A 17,709-nucleotide genomic window follows, 5' to 3' on the forward strand; every position below is an offset into this window, starting at 1 on the left:
CGTGGGAGCCTCGGCTGCTTCTTGACTTGCACTCCAAGTCCTCTGGATCACGTTCGTTCCAAATATCACGCTCCTGAAAGTTTCATTCCGTTTGGACTCTGTTTGATATTCCTTTTCTGCAAAATGCTGAAATAGGCAAAAAAACAGCAATATGGGCTGGGCCTCCGGTTAGCAGGTTAGTCCCAAAAATGATATAAATGTGTAAAATAAAGCCCATAAACATCCAAAAGGGGTAATATAATAGCATGGAACAATAAAAAATTATAGATACGTTGGAGATGTATCAAAGGCCACCCAGCCGGCTTCCACCCAGCCGTATCAAAGTGGCGACAGTCGAAGACCGGCAGCCGGAAGGGCAGCCAACGCCCAAGCGTCAGAAGGGCGGCAAGCCCAATTGGTTGCTAGCCTTCTCTTACGAGCAGACCCTTGATGCACCCTGCAAGTTCCATAGTGGTGCGAAGACGTCCAACCACACCACTCGGAAGTGTCATTGGCTCACCAGAATTGCCAAGGGAGATGGACTCCTGACTCCTCCGCCTGCCGGCCCGCCGCCTCCTCCGCCCCAGCAGCCGGCGGTTCGGCCAGTCGGTGCTATACAAGACGAGTATCCAGAACAGCACGGAGCCTATGTTGTGTTCACCAGCGTGGCCGATGACAGACACAGCAGACGATAGTAACAGCAAGAAGTACAGGAGTGGCATCAAATACTCCAGAATTCATGCATTGGTCTGAAAAGCCCATCAGTTGGAGCAGGGCCGACCACCCAGAGGTGATGCCCTCCCCTGGTTCCTACGGCGTAGTCCTAGATGCTACCTTTGCAATAGAGAGATGGGCAGCTTGTTTCTCCAGAGTCCTGATAGATGGCGGCAGCAGCATCAATATCCTGTACCATGACACAATGGAAAAATTAGGAATCAAGCAGAAGCAGCTCCACCCCAGTCGGACTGTATTCCATGGCATAGTCCCTGGCCTTTCCTGCTCACTAATCACCAAGACCCAAATTGATGTCCTCTTCGGAGACAAGAATCATTTCCGCCGTGAGCCAGTCTGGTTTGAAGTGGTGGACCTTGAGAGCCCCTACCATGCGCTGCTTGGTGGGCCTGCTCAAGCCAAGTTCATGGCCATTCCCCACTATGCTTACCTCAAGATGAAGATGCCGAGTACCAAGGTGATCCTGACCGTAGTCGGAGACTACAAGAAGTCGTCCGCCTGCGCCGCGGACACCAGCCGGCTAGCCGAGTCCCTTGTGATTGCAGCTGAGAAGCGGCTCTTTGACCGGGTTGTGGCGATGGAAGGCAAGAAGCCGGAAATGTCACCTATCCCCAAGGAGTCGGAGGTTGAGGGCTCGTTCAAGCCGGCAAAGGAAACAAAGAAGATACCCTTGGACCCGGAGCACCCAAAAGGCATGCTATCATAGGTGCAAACCTTGACAGCAAATAGGAAAGCGAGCTCGTCGATTTCCTCCGTGAGAATCAGGACATCTTCGCATGGTCTCCCAAAGACATGCCGGGTGTTCCGACGGATTTCGCCGAGCACAAGTTACATGTCCGAATTGACACCAAGCCGGTCAGGCAGCCCTTGCGCCGCCTATCGGAAGAGAAGAGAAGAGTTGTCGGAGAAGAGATAGCCCGGCTTCTAGCCGCCGGTTTCATCATGGAAGTATTCTTTCCAGAATGGTTGGCCAACCCAGTTGTTGTGCTGAAGAAAAATAAGGAGTGGCGTATGTGTATTGATTATACCAGCCTCAACCACTACTAGGAAAAGGCCCACTAATGGCGCACCAGTTTTGCCTACTAATGGCGCATCACTGGTGCGCCATTAGTGTCACGCCACTAGTATTTATTACTAGTGGCGCACCACTGGTGCGCCATTAGTATCTGGTATACTAATGGCGCACCACACAGTGCGCCATTAGTATAGAACACCATGCGCCATTAGTATGCCTCCCAGGGGCCATATTTAACCATGTGCTTTGGCATACTAATGGCACACTGTTGGGTGATGCGCCATTAGTGTGATTATCACAGTGCGCCATTAGTGTCTTGTGTGGTGCGCCACTAGTATGAATATTAGGGATTTTTTTATTTCTGATATTTTCACAGGTTAAAAAATATTAGAGATCTAAGGTGCCATATGTGACGATGTTACCTGCATCCACCAGACCATATCCAACACACAAGTTTCATCATATATACAAACATAGCCAACACATAGTTCCATCGTTACATATTACAAAAGTTTCACAATGTTCATTCAATAACGTTATCCATCAATTCACAAAAGTTTCACATTCATACAAAATAAAAACACAAATGGAAAAGAAGCACTCCATCCATGCAAGCTTCCGTGAATTAAATCAAATCTGCAAAATGATAAACAAGAAGTTAGAAGAAGAAGAAGAATAAGAGAAGAATAAGAATAAGACTAGAAGAAGAATAAGAAGAATAAGAAGAAGACTATAAGCTTATTATTTAAACTTAATCATTTTGTGCTAACATAAGTAATTTTGGAGCTAACCTATAGGAAACTAAGCATATAAGCTCTAAGTTAGCATATTAGAGCCAACTTAGGTAAAATGAAGCTAACCTATGTCATTTTGGATAAGAAGAAGAATAAGAAGAAGACTATAAGCTTATTATGTAAACTTGATCATTTTGTGCTAACATAAGTAATTTTGGAGCTAACCTATAGGAAACTAAGCATATAAGCTCTAAGTTAGCATATTAGAGCCAACTTAGCTAAAATGAAGCTAACCTATGTCATTTTGGATAAGAAGAATAAGAAGAAGACTATAAGCTTATTATGTAAACTTGATCATTTTGTGCTAACATAAGTAATTTTGGAGCTAACCTATAGGAAACTAAGCATATTAGACATAAATAGGTAACTAAGTATATATATATATATCATTTTGGAGATCTAACATACCTGACATAGTTCAGTTCTCATTGTTCTTCTCCTTCTCCTTCCTCAGCCTGATGCGCCAAGAGCGGCGAGGCGGTGGAGGCAGCTGTGGGATGTAGTTTTCTACCACAATTGGCGTGGTCATGTCGCGCAGCTGTGGGATCGCCGGCGCCACCACCGGTGCGTGGTAATTGTCAGGCACCACCACCATCGCGAGGCCACCCTCAGCCACCACCATCTCTTGCCCATGGTCAGCCACCACAATCTCTTGCCCATGGTCAGCTACCACCATGTTAGCACCACCAAGACAATCACCACACAAGTGATGAAAGCACTAGCGAATCATGTTAAAGCTAACCTCTACTTTTGACCCTCAACTATAACAACCGCATGCAGTACAAAGAAGTCTTGATGGAGGCATCAAACATTATAATGGCTGAATTTGATCTACTCCAATAATTTTCTCAAGTTACATGATTAACAAGCTTGGGCTTAGCAGTAATATTCTGGGAAAATATTTTCTTGAAGCCTGAACAACTGGCTTTCCTTTTTAAAAATAGAACCAAAACCATGACACAATCACTTGACAACATCTATTGACTACATTAGATGGATAAATTCCATATGTTGTGGAAGACCACCCTCAAGCAGACTGCTTCTGACCATGGCTCCTAAATGGATAAGCGTTTGGCGAGAAGACATTGTGGACAACAATATTCAGAAGCATACCTTAAGTAATATTCTTAACTATATCATCATCTTATGAAATATTATAGTGTGGTGGCTGTTCTAGAAAATGCAGCAATATTGTAAGCATAACTTTTAGACAAGCTAGAGAAATAGATGAATGGATGAAAATGATACCCTCACTATTTTAAATTTAATAGAAACCACACAGGAGTTACCATCCCCAAATCTTCTTTTTTATTTATGGTCAAGTAATTGCTGAAATATTTGAAACAGAGGCCACCATTGCACCACCATTCACTGACAAACCATTAGAGCATTGTGAACAACAAATTCAGAGAAAACACTCATTGGCACACAAATTAAGAGCATTGTGAACAACAGAAACAACTGAATATCCTATCATGACATGGCAACGAACTAACAAAAATTGCGCGTTCTACCAGCACGCCATTAGCACAAAATTTTCTCTAATCTTACTGGACACAAAAATTTTCTTCAGTGTGTCCAGTGCATTTTTTCAGTGTGTCCAAATCTTGCAGGTACCAAGTACTCCAATGCACATGGAGTACTAATTATTCAGGTTTGCTAGGCACTACTCCCACAATTTTTTGAACCTAATTTGACCTAAATTCGAGAGGGATTTGACCTAAACCTAGCAAAAGAGAGAAGAAGAGGGCATGGCCGAGAGGGAGGAGAGGAGGAAGAGAGGTAGAGGGAGGAGGGTTACCTGACCACAATGAGGTGGTGGCCGGAGCGGAGACGACAGAGGGCGGAGATGACGAGCTTGGGGGAGGCAGGGATAGACAGCAGGGAGGTCGCGGGCCTCCTCTCCTGGTGGACGTGGGGCCTCCTCTCCTGGTGGAACTCGGGGCGGGGCGCCTCCGAGGCGAGGGAGGCGATGCTCGGGGGGGAGGCGGGGCTCGGGGGGGAGGCGGCGAAGGGGAGAGGGAGGCGGCGGGGGCGCGTGGGCGGCTGCGGCGAGGTTAGGTCGAGTGGGGGATCTGGCGAGGGAGGGAGAGAGGCCAGAGGGGAACAGGTGGAGTGGGGGAGGGTTAGCAATGGCGCACCTCCCCCTGGTGCGCCATAAGTACGATGACAGCAATGGCGCACCTCCCCCAGGTGCGCCATTAGTACAAATTTTTTATTACAGTTCGAGCACTCAGGTTATATTCCACCTAACCATATCCGAAACAGAACGCACACACTAGCCCGACTGGTCAGCACGCAGCACACACACTGGGAGGTCCTGGGTTTGATTCCCACGCTCCCCAATATTTGTTTTTATGCATTTTTTTCTTTGCACATATCTTTTTATGCATGCATCCAAATATAACATGTCACATATGCTAGATGCTCGGACTTTCATGTAGAAAAATAATATGCAGTTTGTTGCCATGTTAACAACATTTAAAATGTTGTTTGATATTTATTTGTGTTTAAATATGTTCAAACTTGTTTAAATCATAACTAAATATCTATAGCTCAAAATTTGACAAACTTTATATGCTTTTGGGAGTAACATATATGCGGTGGCTCGTCGGCGGCGGTGGAGCGGGGGAGGGTGCGGGGGGTGCTCGTCGGCGGCGATGGAGCGGGGGCGGGTGCGGGGGGTGCTCGTCGGCGGCGGTGGAGCGGGGGAGGGTGCGGGGGGTGCTCGTCGGCGGCGGTGGAGCGGGGGAGGGTGCGGGGCGTGCTCGTCGGCGGCGGTGGAGCGGGCGCGGGTGCGGGGGGTGCTCGTCGGCGGTGGTGGAGCGGGGGCGGGTGCGGGGGGTGCTCGTTGGCGGCGGTGGAGCGGGGGAGGGTGCGGGGGTGCTCGTCGGCGGCGGTGGAGCGGGGGAGGGTGCACCGCACATACATGTGCCATTAGTAGTTTTGCAAAAAAGTATTAAAAATAATTTTTATACTAATGGCGCAACGTGGCACAGTGCGCCATTACTAGTTTGAACTAGTAATGGCGCACTATGTGACGGTGTGCATTTAATAGTTTTGCAAAAAAGTAAAAAAAAAGAATACAGTAGTGGCGCACTCAACGGCTGGTGCGCCATTAGTAGTTCTAACTACTAATGGCGCACTTTGCCCGGATGCGCCATTAGTATGTTTGAAAAAATGAAAAAAAACATTTTGTTACTAGTGGTGCACCATGTGCCTGGTTCGCCATTAGTGTCTTACACACTAATGGCGTATCTTCACGTGGTGCGCCATTAGTAAATAGTAGCGGCGTACCACTTCTCTGGTGCGCCATTAGTGTCAATTTCATCTTTAGCCCTTTTCCTAGTAGTGAACAAAGCTTGCCCCAAAGATCCCTTTGCCCTTCCAAGAATTGACCAAGTGATAGACTCCACAGCCGGATGCGAGCTGTTGAGTTTTTTGATGCGTACTCGGGGTACCACCAGATAAAGCTGAACGCAGCCGACATGCTGAAGACCGCCTTCATCACACCATTTGGAGCCTTCTGCTACCTGACCATGACGTTCGTCTTGCGAAATGCCGGCGCCACGTTTCAGTGTTGCATGCAGAAGTGTCTCCTCAAGCAACTCGGCAGAAACACCCATGTATATGTGGATGATGTGGTGGTGAAGACGGAGAAGCGTGGCACGCTGCTGGAAGACCTCAAGGAGACTTTTGAGAACTAGCGCCTATTCCAGATCAAGCTCAACCTGGAGAAATGCATCTTTGGAGTACCAGCCGGCTAGCTTCTCGGCTTTCTGGTCTCAGAGCGCGGCATAGAGTGCAACCCTGTGAAGATCAAGGCCATTGGGAAGATGGAGGTTACCACCCGACTATTGGACATGTAGAAATTCACCGGCTGCCTGGCATAATTCAGCCGTTTTATCAGTCGGCTGGGCGAGAAGGCTCTTCCCCTATACCAGCTCATGAAGAAGACCACTTTTTTCGAGTGGAACGACAAGGCGGACGAGGCCTTTCTCCAGCTCAAGAAGATGTTGACCACCCCGCCTATCAAGGCAGCTCCGACTAAGAAAGAGCCCATGCTCCTCTACATCGCAGCCACTAGTCGGGTGGTCAGCATAGTCATAGTGGTAGAATGCAAGGAGGAGGGCAGAGCATTCCCGGTCCAGACGCCGGTGTATTACTTGAGTGAAGTACTGTCCGCCTCCAAGCAAAACTACCCCACTATCAGAAGATGTGCTACGGTGTGCATTTTGCCGCCAAGAAGTTGAAGCCAATTACAATTGTCTGCATTGCTCCGCTTGCTGATATCATTGGAAGCCGAGATGCCTCAGGACGAGTGGCCAAGTGGGCTATTGATCTGGCCCCTTCATGTCACAAGCACTGGCCGACTTCCTCGTTGACTGGGCCGAGACCCAGTACTTGCCTCCAGCGCCAGACTCTACCCATTGGCGGATGCACTTCGATGGTTCAAAAATGCACACCGGTCTGGGAGCCGGCATCGTCCTCAGCTCTCCCAAAGGCGACAAGCTCAGATATGTGCTGCAAATCCATTTGGCCGCCTCCAACAGCGTAGCCTAGTACAAGGCACTCATACACGGGCTCCGACTTGCCAAGGAACTCGGCATTCGCCGGATCCTGTGCTATGGTGACTCCGACTTGGTGGTCCAGCAGTCGTCAGGCGACTGGGATGCCAAGGACGCAAATATGGTAAGCTACCGCTTCCTCGTACAGAAACTCAGTGGATATTTTGAAGGGTGCGAGTTCCTCCACGTACCAAGAAATGACAATGAGCAAGCAGACGCCTTGGCACGGATCGGCTCCACCCGGCAAGCGATACCAGCCGAGGTCTCCTTACAGCGCCTCCTTAAGCCGTCTGTCATGCCATCAACAGAGTTCGACTCCATCTTCGTGCCGGCCCCTCCTGAAGCAGTCGCATCCGACTTGAGGGCCCTAGAAGCCGGCACGGGGACTTCGGCAGGCGGCCCGAGGACTGCAGCCGTCGCACCCATCCCGGGGACTTTAGAGCCCGGCCCGGGGACTATAGCAGTCGGCCCGGGGACTTCTCCAATTCAGCAGGCGGCAGCGAACTCCAACCCGCCGCCTCCCGGCCCAACCACCCTTGTACAAATTGCAGTCGTGGCAGTCGAAGAAATAACAGCACCTTCATGGGCTCAACCCATCCTCAACTTTCTGGTGAACAAAGAGCTGCCGACTGATGAGATTCTAGCCCGACAAGTGCAACGGCGGGCAACAGCATACACCATAGTCAACAAAGAACTCGTACGATGCAGTGTCACTGGTGTGTACCAGCGATGCGTGGAGCCAGACCAGGGTCAAGCAATCCTCAAAGATATCCACCTAGGCGAATGTGGTCACCACGCGGCTTCAAGAACACTTGTTGCCAAAGCTTTCTGTCATGGCTTCTTCTGGCCGACTGCCCTAGAAGAAACCAAAGAGTTGGTCCAGAAGTGCAAAGGGTGTCAGAAGTTCCGCTCCAAGCCACACTAGTCGGCTTCTGCACTCAAGACCATTCCCATTGCCTGGCCCTTTTCTGTTTGGGTTTGTATATGGTGGGGCCATTCAAGACGGCTCGTGGTGGCATGACTCATCTGCTTGTCGCTCTGGACAAGTTCACCAAGTGGATAGACGCAAAGCCAATCCAGAAGCTGAATGGGCCGACTGCCGTGACTTTCATCGCTGACATCACCACTCGGTATGGCATACCATATAGCATCATCACCGACAATGACACTAACTTTGCCAAAGGAGCCTTGGCTCATTTCTGCGCGACGCAGGGCATCCGACTGGTGTGGGAGTAATGGGCCACGGGTAGGCTAACCCAAAGCCCAGAACCTTTCAAGACATCGGGGCAGGCTGTGCCCCTCAAGAGCCCCAGGACGGAGAGCCGCCTCTGGGAGTTGGCAGCAGCGCTGCCGACTACCCGCCCACGGCAGAGTCCCGGGGACGACTTTGAGACGGGCCGACTCCTAGTGGGCAGCTTCCAAAGAAGTCGGCTATAGGGAGTCGGCCCACGACTCCAGCCACCTCATGCTCTCGTAAGGAGGGACGGGACGGGGCATGGCCTCAGTAAGGGCCACGCCCGCCCCTTACCAAAGGCAGGCATGGCCACAGTGCGTCGTACCATCGGAGATCTCCGTCCGGCGCGGTATTTTTGCCATGCCAGCCTTGACATCCGCCCCAGTGGGTGGAATCCTCTGCCCACATCGGCCTGTCTGTACGGCCCAGAGACGGCAGGTCCCACCAGTCAGCGGGGGTACGAAAGACGGCGAGAGTGCCACAAGACGGACCCGTTGGGAGTCGGCCACCAATTGCGCGGCCAGCAGGTCACGCTCTGCGGCGAGCTTGTTGCACTCATCCCCCTTGGCACGCAAGGCGGTGTTGGCTTCGCCCAGCTGCTCCTGAAGAACGGCGTTAGCCTCTGAAGAAAAAGAAGAAAAAATACGTTAAGTCATCAACAAATAAGGTTGTCGGGAAGATCCGGCCCGACTGCTCAGTGGTCGGCCCGAATCTCGGGGACTACAGCCCGCGGGCGCGCCAGCGCGCCCCCGCGAAGAAGGAGGACTCACTCCGGCTCTCCGACAAGTCGGCAGTCCGCTTGCCCAGCTCCTCAACATTGCAGTTGAAGGCGGTGACCCGGAGGTTGTGATAATCCTGTGACAAGTATTTCAAACAAAAATAAGTACTTAGAACTCGCCAATAGAGTTCCGAGACGCCTGCTCAGCAGCTGGCCCGAAACTCGGGGACTACACCCAGTGGGTGCGCTGGCGCGCCCCCACAGAGAAGAACAAGAAAAACAAAGTCAGAAGAAAACATACCCGGACGGCTGCTCGCGACACCAGATGCGCCTTGGTGCAGTTCTGGATGGCGTCGCCCTCAGCTCGCAGCTTCGCCTGGACGTCCAGAAGCGCCTGGTTCAGTGGGCCTGTGCCGCCTCCTCGCACCCACCCGACGGGCGCGGCGCTCGTTGCCTCGACGTCTGGGATGGCTGAGCTGGCTGCGCCGGTCTCTAGGGTGCGTGGCGTCAAAATCGCCTTCTCCAGAAGGCGGTGCACTGGCGAAGCGACCTGAAGGAGCAGCTTCGCCATGGCTTCGTCTGTAGTCGGCGGCACCGCGGGTCCGCTGAATGTTCGCCTCGCGTGCTCCCACACTGCGGCGGAGGCGGTGGTGGTGGCACGGCCGTGTCCGGCACGGAGGCCTCGCCGCCTTCCCTCTCCATGATGGGATGCTCGCCGCCGACTTCCCCCAGTCTGCTCCGTGAATTCTAGAGGCGGCCGCGCTGAGTTCAGCGGGATGACGAACAACGCCGACTGGCGGCGCGCGGCTTCCTCGGCTTGCCGTTGTGCCGTGACGGCGGCCTCGGCATCATCCAGCCTCTTCTGGGCAAAGGCGGCCGCCTTCTCGGCCTCTGCCTTCTCCTGGCGGGCGGCTTCTTCCTCGTCGCGCTTCTCCTGCGCGTTCCGCTCCATCGCCTCCCGGAGGTCGGCGGCAGGGTCAATCCGTCGATTGGTGGCGGATGTCTCTGCCGACCCCATGATGGAGGCGGCGGTAACCCTCCCAAGGGTGAGGGGAGCTCTGGAACAGGAGAAAGCATGTAAAAGATTTGGACAAAATCCACCAGAAGAAAAAAAGATAACGGATGGAAGAACCTACGCAGAGACCAGTGGAGGCTTCTTCACTTCCTTGCGGAAGCGGTGGGCCTTCGCGACCGCCTCTTCCCGCTTGGTCGCGGTGGCTGCCCCCTTAAACTTCTTGTCCCAACCGCCAAGGGAACTCGCCGGCAGCCCTAGGCCGCGCATGAGGTGCGAGCGGAATACGACTCGCTCGCCCTCCTTTGGCGCCGGCGACACCTCCTTCGCCGGCGGGGCGCGGGCCCGCACTAGGTTCTCGCCGGGGAGGCGACGAGTCCCGCGAAGGAATTCAATGTGATCGTCGTCGACCTCAGAGCCATCCCACACGCCAGAGCGCACGGCGGCGGGCGCGGCAGCAGAAGAAGAGCTCATCGCTGCGAGCGTGATTTGGTTCGGCGCGGCGGCAACAAGAGGAAGAAGCAAGAAGGAGCGAGAGGGAGAAGGGAAGATGGCGCGCGTGCTTCGCCGCCCCCCTCCTCCGCCTACTTATAGGATCATAGGCTGAGAAGCCGAGGGGCCGTCACGGGATTAACTGCGCCCCGAACCCCACGAGCCCCACGATTTACCGCACGAAGTTACTGCGCGGGAACCCCAACCGTCCGCACGGCCGCAACGTATCTGTTCACGGGCCGAGGCGCGGTAGTGGTGGGCCCTGCCTGCGGGGCTGTCCCGTCGCATGCGTGGGTGGGCAGACTGGCCCTAACACGTGGCACCGCGTGACGGACCTGCAACGAGCGGCAACCTGGAGGCTTGTCAGGCACGCTGCCCAGCCGTGCTGCGACGTTCAAACTCTTTAAAAGACAAGACGACCTTCAGCGAGTCCGGCTCCCGATAGTCGTCCTGGAGGGAGGCGGCCCTAGAAAGTTCGCCTCCAGATAGTCGGCCTGAAGGAAGACGGCGAGTGAAGCCTAGATCCAACCACCGGAGGGAAGAAACTGTTGAGGCTCCTCGACATGCCTCCCTCGGCGCCTCACTGGCTTCGGGACTACTGGCGGAGTAATGGGCCACGGGTAGGCTAACCCGAAGCACAGAACCTTTCAAGACATCGGGGCAGGCTACGCCCCTCAAGAGCCCCAGGATGGAGAGCCGCCTCTAGGAGTCGGCAGCAGCGCTGCCGACTACCCGCCCATGGCAGAGTCCCGGAGCGACTTTGAGACGGGCCGACTCCTAGCGGGCAGCTTCCAGAGAAGCCGGCTATGGGGAGTCGGCACAAGACTCCAGCCACCTCATGCTCTCATAAGGAGGGACGGGACGGGGCGTGGCCTCAGTAAGGGCCACGCCCGCCCCTTACCAAAGGCAGGCATGGCCACAGTGCGCCGTACCATCGGAGATCTCCGTCCGGCGCGGTACTGTTGCCATGCCAGCCTTGACATCAGCCCTAGTGGGCGGAATCCTATGCCCACGTCGGCCTGTCTGTACGGCCCACAGACGGCAGGTCCCACTAGTCAGCGGTGTACGGAAGACGGCGAGAGTGCCACAAGACGGACCCGTTGGGAGTCGGCCCCTGAGAGTCGGCCAGCCCCTCCCACGGGCCCCACGAGCCATTAACCAAACAAGACGGGGAATGGCGACAGTGATCGCCCGATAGGCGGTGGCACTGTTACCACGACCCCATGACCCAGCCCACGTCATCATAAGCACGGCTACAGTGGTCGAGCCAGTCGGCGGGGCCCACCAGACGGCGGGCCCCAGCATTCGGCGGAGAAGACGGCGACCTGAGAGACAGACGGCTGGGACCCGCGCCCAGCCGGATTACCATTGTACCCCCGGGGGGTAGGCCTATATAAACCCCCCGGGGCACCCATGCAAAGGGTTCGAATCCATTAGCACTAGACCAGATCATATAGGAAGAAGATGGCTAGCCTTGCCGTCTCCTACCTCCGGGAAACAGCTCTAGGAGCAACCTTGTACTCACTTTGCCATAGTGATCATGCGGAGACCCCGCACAGCAGCAGTAGGGGTGTTATCTCCTCGGAGAGCCCTGAAGCTGGGTAAGATTCGCCGGCGTGCATGTCTACGCCTCATCCCGCTTCCAGGCACCGGCGACGTTCTACTCGCCCCCACCATGATAAGCCATCCCTTGGCATATGTCGCACCCAACCCCCGACAACGCGTCCATTGCCCATCCGCAGTCAAACGGTCAAGTAGAGCGAGAAAACGGTCTCATTCTGTCCGGCATCAAGCCCCGACTGGTCGAGCCTCTAGAGTGCTCGGCCGGCTGCTGGCTCGATGAGCTGTCGGCCGTCCTCTGGAGCCTGCACACAACCCCAAACAAGTCGACTGACTTCACGCCCTTCTTCCTCGTCTACGGCGCTGAAGCCGTCATCCCGATGGACATAGAGTTCGACTCCCTACGAGTCACCATGTACACCAAGGCGGACGCCAAGAAGGCACGAGAAGACGGCGTCGACCTGTTGGAGGAGGGCCGATTGTTGGCACTCAGCCGGTCCGCCATCTACCAGCAGAGTCTGCGCCGATACTACAACCGCAAGGTGAAGCCAAGATCCTTCCAAGAGGGAGACCTTCTTCTCCGGCTGATCCAGTGAATAGTCGGCCAGCACAAGCTCTCGGCACCTTGGGAAGGCCCTTTTATCATTAGCAAGGTGCTGGGCAACGGTTCCTACTACCTGATCGATGCTGAGAAGCCCAGAGCATGCAAAAGAGATGATTCAGGCAAGGAGACGGAGAGGCCATGGAACGCAAACCTCCTCCGAAGATTTAAAGTTGAAAGCAGTAAGTATCACGCTACCTTTTGTATTAAGTACAAAGACTCCGGGTCCCCCGAGAAGAGCTTGGGGACAACCCTCTTTTATCTATATGATAAGTGTTATGCCTATAAGTATGTGTTGTTTTATTATTCCGCCTAGCATCGGGTTCGACCAGTCGGCCCGGAGGCTCGCCGCCTTCTGCTATATGCCGCCTCCTGCAGCCGGACAAGTAGTGTGTCGGCACCAAAAACTTCCCCTGTCAGAAGCCAAAGCTCGCAGAGCGACTAGACGGCGTGCAGGGGTTGCAAAACAATGCCCACATGAAAAATGGCGAAGGAAAGAACGCATATAGTCGAGGCCAGCATCCCGCCTGTTCGGCCGACTGCCAAGCAGCCGGCCGGCCGGCTTCTGCTTGCCTTGCCAACAATCCAAACGGCTAAGTACTTGCCCTCCCACAAAAAGCTAAGTACTTGACCCAGCCGTAGTCTGCAGAGCGGCTGTTTGGCTGGCAAAAGGATAGCCAAGGGAGGGCGGCAAAGGAAAAAAGCATGGAGCATAACGCAAGTAAAGTTAGAAGCTGGCAGAGAAAAGCATAAATTACGACAAAATATTTACATAGATAAAGGCCCAATGGCCAGCATTCAACATATTTTGAGATACACCCCGCGGGTGGAATTGTGCAAATTTAACCAAAGTTGTCGAGACTAGTAAGAAGAAAAGGAAAAAGATAGCACCCTAAGGGGCATCAGAAGGCTCCGTCTGGATGATGGAGTCGGCAGTGCCGGATGGTGCAATAGAGGGATCCGGCTGGACTGTGGAGTCGGCGGTGCCGGTTGATGTAGCAGAGGACTCCAGCTGGGCGGTAGGGTCGGCGGTACCAGTTGGGGTGGTGGACGGATGGACGGCAGAGTCGGCGGCGTCCGTCGATGGAAGGGGCGGCTGGTTGGTCTCCGCCTAGCCGCCTCCAGCAGCAGTCGACGCATTGGAGCGCGGGTCGTTGCTCGAGGCCCGGTCAGGTTGAGGCTGGCCATCCGCCCAAACATCCGGCACGTCTTCCATGCTTTCCTCCTCCTCCTCCCCTTCATCGGTGGAGTCGATCACCTCAGCCGAGTCCTTGCTGTCCTCCGGGTTCGGCCCGAGCCACTCCAGCGATGCTTCGACGCCTTCTACAACCACTTTCGGGATGAAAACGCTGGTGTTGGTGTAGTAAGCGATCGCCGCTGCCCTGCTGATAAGGTCGGCCTCCACCGCCACCAGCTCCTCCTGCGCCTCCAGTCGGAACATGGTCAGCTAGGCTAGATCCAGCCCAGGATACCACGATTTGACGAACTCCAGGGCCCGGCACGCCCCAGCCCGGGCCGCAGAGCCCTTCTAGGCCTCTAGGCGGCCGACCACCACCTCCAGCCAGTCGGCAGTCCGACTGGGAGTGCGTGGAGCCTGCACGCCTGGCTAGAGGGTGGAAATCGCCTGGGCCCCAACGCGCTGAAGGCGGCACAGCATTTGATGGACAGGCCGAAGTCGGGCCTGGATGCTGAGGAGCTGCTCGTTGAGGGTCGGGGAGCGTCAGCGGCAATCCGCACGCCTTCCGCTCTCCGCTCCTGATGTTGAGCCTGAACGATCTGGTTCGCGGCGACGGAGTGGCCTGGGAAGAAGTCTGTTTGAATGAGGGACAAGGAAAGCCAAAAGTCAGAAGCTAGCAGTCGGCCTAGATAAGGGCCGGCAACTGAAAGCAACAAAGAAAAGAAAACGAAGCTTACCGTCGACCAAGTCTTCGATGCTGCAGAAGCAGGCAGTCATCTGCACCTACTTGCCGGCCCAGGGGGAGCGCTCGATCTTGAAATCAGCAAGGAGGTTGGTCTCCTTCGTCTTCGCCATGCTCTGAGCCATCTTGAGGGCCTCCGACTGCTCCGCGAGATGAGTGATCAGTCAGTTACACTCCTCGGTCAGCTTGCTGCACTCCGCCTCCTTGCCGCGCAAGGCGGTGTTGGCTTTGCCAAGCTGCTGCTGCAGGGCGGCGTTGGCCTCTGCAAAAAGGGGGAGGAAGGAAAGAACGTCAGTCAATCAACAAAGAAGGGACGCAGTTGCCGGGGAGATCCGGCCCGACTGCTCAGCAGTCGGCCCAAATCTCGAGGACTACAGCCCGCGGGTGCGCTATCGCGCCCCCGTAGAGAAAAAGTTATCAACAAAATTAAAGTCACTGGAAAGATCCGGCCCGACTGCTCAGCAGTCGGCCCGAATCTCGGGGACTAGAGCCCGTGGGTGCGCCAGCGCGCCCCCGCGAAGAATGGAAGTCAAAACTTACTCGGCTCTCGGACAAGTTGGCGGTCTGCTTCTCCAGCTCCCGGAGTCCAGAGTTGAAGGAGACCGCGCGAAGATTGTGGTAATCCTGCGAGAAGGATGATAGAAGAAATTAGCATTCGATGCTTGCAATTTAAAGTTCCTCAACGCCTGCTCAGTAGTCGGCCCGAAACTTGGGGACTACACCTAGTGGGTGCGCTGGCGCGCCCCCACGAAGGAAGCTAGAAGATCAAAACTAAAGAGAAGTAAGAAACTTACGTGGATGGCTGCCCGTGAATCCAGGAACGCCTCGTTGCAACGCTTGAGGGCTTCGGCCCCAGCCTGGAGCTTGGCCTGGACATCAAGGGCCTCCTGGTTCAAGGCCCATGTCCCGCCTCCGCATACCCAGCCGGCGGGCGCGGCACTGGTCGCCTCGGTGTCGGGGATCGATGAGCTCGCGACACCGCCCTCCAGTGGTCGCGGTGCTGAAGCCACCTTCGCAAGACGGCGGTGCGCGGGTGTGCAGACCTCAGGACTTAGGTCCGTCACCACCTCGTTCCCGGCTGGTGGCACCGGCGGGGCGGCCGGCTGCCCGTCTTGAGCTCCGCCAGTCGGCGGTGGCAGCAGCATGACGACGTCCGGCTTGGCCATGTCGCCGTCCTCGCTCTCCATGACCGGCTGCTCGTCGCCGGCTCCCCCAATCGTCGCCACGAACTCTGGCAGAGGTGGCGCAGTGTTCAGGGGAGTCACGACCAGCGGCTCCTGGCGGCACGTGGCCTCGGCAAGCTGCTCCTTCTCCATGACATCAGCGTCCACCAGCTTCCTCACTGTAGACAGCGGCGCCTAATCAGCCTCCGCCTTCGCCAGGCACTACAAGAAATATGTCAACTTGTGACCACCACTATTGGTCACTAAATGGTCACAAATTTCCATTTGTGGCCTTTTTGCGACCAAAAAGATAAGGTCAAAAGCTGGCCGTCATAAACTAACATTAGCGACCTTTCTTATGGAATGGTCGCAAACGTTTATGACCAAAAAAAAAGGTCGTAGATTTAACGACCAACTATTTTGGTCACTAGCAATCCGACCACACCACGTCAGATCCACCATGGCAAGCTGACGTGGCAGACTTACGACCAAATGAAAAGGTCGTAAAATAGAATCAGCCCGGTCCATTTCAGCCATCTTGATGGGCCAAGCCAAATAATTCAGCCCATTTAATTTTTTTTCTCTTTATTTTGCTTATCTGCATGGGCCTGGCCCTATAATTTGGCCTTTTATTTTCTGGGAATGGAGCCTTTTTCTGATGATTTTTTTTATATTCCACTATTGTTTTGGGCCACAGCCTTTTTAGTCTAGTTCGAATTTGGGCCTTGGCCTTTTTATTTTGTGTTATGCAGCCTTTTGAATATCGAGGGGAGATGGCTAGAGGGGAGAAGTTCCTAGGGGTGGATGATGTTGAACCCCATGAACCCTAACCCCATGAACCCCATGAACCCTAACCCTGGCCCCATGAACCCTAACCCTAACCCCATGAACTAGAGGAAGATCATCCCCACGCAATAATTAAAATGAACCCTAACCCCAAGAACAAGGACCTACCGAACCAGCAGGAGATCCTAACCCTAGAAAATCCTAACCCATGAGGGGATCTACCAGAGGGGAGATGGATCCACCAGAGGGGAGGTGGATCCACCAGAGGAGGGGAGATGGATCCACCAGAGGAGGGGAGAAGTACCTAGGGGGAGATGATGTTGACGATGCAGCGGTGGTCGTCGTCGATCGCACCGTCGTCGATGTAGCTGCCGTCCTCGTTGATGTAGCCGATCGCGTCGTCGTCGTCGTCGATGTGGGCGGCGCACCACGGCACGGCGGGGCGGCGCAGCAGCGGCGGGGTGGCATGGAGGAGGGGAGGGGAAAGAGTGGGAGCGGGGCGGCGCGGCGCGGAGGTGGGGAGGTGAGGGGATGGTTCATCGTGGAGAGGGGAGGGGAATGGGGAAATTTTGGGAGGGGAGGGAGGGGATCCCGCATGTTAGTGGGAGAGGGAGTGGTGGATCCCGCCTGGTAGTGGGAGAGGGAAATCCTTTTGGGTTTGGGTGTAGAAAAAATAGGGTTTTTTTGTAAATTTTGTAGAAATCAAGGTTAAAATCATACCGAGTAGCTGAAGAAAACGCCGGTATTGCAAGTTTAGTATTTTTGCTAGTTGGTAGGACACATTTGATGATGCGACGCGGAGGTCTCCCATTTTTTTGATTTTTTTTGAATTTTTTATGGTGTTTTCAAAAACCGGCCGATTTCATCCCGGCGGCCGTTCGTGGCTAGGGTTTGAGCCGTGCAAATCTGTTGTCGATTCTGTGATGAAATGCCTACTTGTAAAGCTAGAAAGCATTTTTAGTGAAAATAATGGGCAAGCTATGGAGGACCCGCAGTTCAAATTCCAGCCGGTTCCAGCTGAATCGGCCGAAGGTGGTCCGAATTGCCGGGAGTAGCTACGAGGGTCGGAAATGCATGCTTTTTGGCGACCGTCCGTAAAATAGGGTCTACTTTGAGATAGACATGGAATGGCGCCG

This window comes from Triticum urartu, chromosome 6A, assembly GCF_056163025.1.
Source record: "Triticum urartu cultivar PI428250 chromosome 6A, HENAU_Tu73, whole genome shotgun sequence".
Classification (NCBI taxonomy): Eukaryota; Viridiplantae; Streptophyta; class Magnoliopsida; order Poales; family Poaceae; genus Triticum; species Triticum urartu.